A 2,077-nucleotide genomic window follows, 5' to 3' on the forward strand; every position below is an offset into this window, starting at 1 on the left:
AAAAAAAAAAAAAATAAAAAAAAATAAAAATAAATAAAATAAAATAAAATAAAATAAAAATGCTAAAGAAGCCCACGTTTGAATTGGGAAAACTCACAGAGCTTCATGGTGAAGGCAGTAGTTCTGAGAAAGCTACTGGACATGAGACAGGTGCCAAAGTTGAATGAGCTGATGGACATGAACTCACTGGTCCTAGAATCTGTTTAAAGTTCAGACTTTTAATAGTGGCAAATAAAAAGTTCTATTTGTGGAGAAAAGAAAGATGATTTTATAATGTTTATTATTTTAAAGGGAAAAGTTCTATAAGTATTACATCATGTTTAAATATAGAATAAGCTGAAAAAAGCAGCAGAAATCTTTGCATATTAATAGAAAAATCTCAGCAGTCTTTATTTATTGGCAAATCAGCTACTCTAAGGTTGTGAGGGTAACTTACTGACCTGAAAAAACACATTTTAAACCAATGTGAGATGTGGCTAATTGACTAATCAAAGTAGGAAAGACCCAGATGACTTTTTAGAATAATTCAGATCAGAGTGGATATTGACAGGGCAGATGGTGAATGGCATTGAAAGGCAATGCCTTAATTTACTTACACTTTGTTTTCTAGTTTCTGTAATTTTAATTAAAGTGAGTAGAAATAAAATTTTGTCTAAGCATTTTTTCTTCCCAATATGAAAGGTGTTGACACATCATGTCATTGAGTTGGAAAGATAAAGACAAGGGAAAGGATTAGAATTTGGTGTGAATTAACATATCACAGGGCTCTTGTGTCTGTAAAAGGTGAGGAAACAAACACATGTGTTAAAGTAACTCCAACTGCAAAGGAAGGCTGTCAAGGCATGTGGGTTTGCTTGGCCAAAAGCTGTTGATTCCAAAAATGTAATTTCATTTGTTGGATTTTATTGTAATTAACACAGGGAGTTGCACTAGCTCAGAACTCTTATCTTTATTATCTTGGGAGAAGAATTATGAAATGTGTGCACTTACAAAATAGAATTCATATTTTGCAGAGGGCTATAATGCTAATGGGTCTTGGGAACCTTCTGGGATTATGAATTCAAGTTTACAATTAGGGTTTCTGCTTTGCAATCTCAAGTGTGGTTTACCTGGAACAGTTGGCATTTCATCTTAAATGGTATTTAATAGAGCTTGGGAGCTCTTCAGAGCAGGAACTTCGATTTTTGTTGTTGTTACCTATTGCAAAGCATTAAATTCACTGCTGGAGAAAACTAGCAGTCACTTTTTATGTGTACATCTAATTGTTCTTTACAATCAGGTAGAGATCATCGCTAACATTTAACAATTCAAAAAGGCATAAAGTTTACCTCATTAATGTGTGTAGAGGATTCACTATTTTAATAATTAAGCAAAATCTTTGATACTTGTATGAAGACAAAGTAGACAGGATAAACAACAGGAAAACTACGGATTTCTTTAAATAGTGGATAGGGACAATTCATTCCCTCAGATATTTGTAATAAAATCTTAGAACCAGAAAATATCTACCTGGGAATACTAATGCTCAAACTTTAGCATGAGATTTATCTGCAGGTCTGAGCTCAGCTAACAACTTTTATACTGTCAAAGCAGAGACTGCCCTTTCAAACCTCTTGTTGGGAAACTAATTAGCAGAATAATAAAAAGGCAAGATCAACTCTTGTCTTCCTTGTTGGGGATATTAAAAAAACAGTAGTTCTAATTAGCAATAATTAAAATTTAATTAAGAAGCTCTTTGCAATCCTCCTCCCTGCTTCCTGAACTAGTGCTTGCCAGCTCTTGGTTGTGGAGCTGTTTTTATTCCCGTGGTGCTGAATCACGGCTTAATCACAAAGCCTTAGATCTCAGCTTATCCAGCCCCGAGCAGTCATCACCACAGCCTTCCAAGAGTAACAAATATATATTCTAGATTTTTTAACCCAAGCCATTACTTTTTTCAGTTTTATAATCATGAATTATGACTTTTTACTTTTTAAGCAGCTGATTATAGATGCCATTGCTTTTTATTTTTAAACTTATCTTTATATTTGTTCCCCTAGTTCTACCCCTTGTTGCAACAAGAGGATAGGAGACCTCC

The 2,077-nt window shown here is 33.9% G+C and overlaps 1 pseudogene; it reads left to right on the top strand.

The window, feature by feature from the left end:
- LOC108519484 (40S ribosomal protein S3a pseudogene) overlaps positions 1 to 266 on the top strand; it is a 3,817-nt pseudogene extending 3,551 nt beyond the window's left edge.
- The last annotated feature ends 1,811 nt before the right edge of the window (positions 267 to 2,077 follow it).

The sequence above is a fragment of the Rhinopithecus bieti genome, unplaced genomic scaffold, assembly GCF_001698545.2.
Source record: "Rhinopithecus bieti isolate Rb0 unplaced genomic scaffold, ASM169854v2 scaffold_2435, whole genome shotgun sequence".
NCBI lineage: Eukaryota > Metazoa > Chordata > Mammalia > Primates > Cercopithecidae > Rhinopithecus > Rhinopithecus bieti.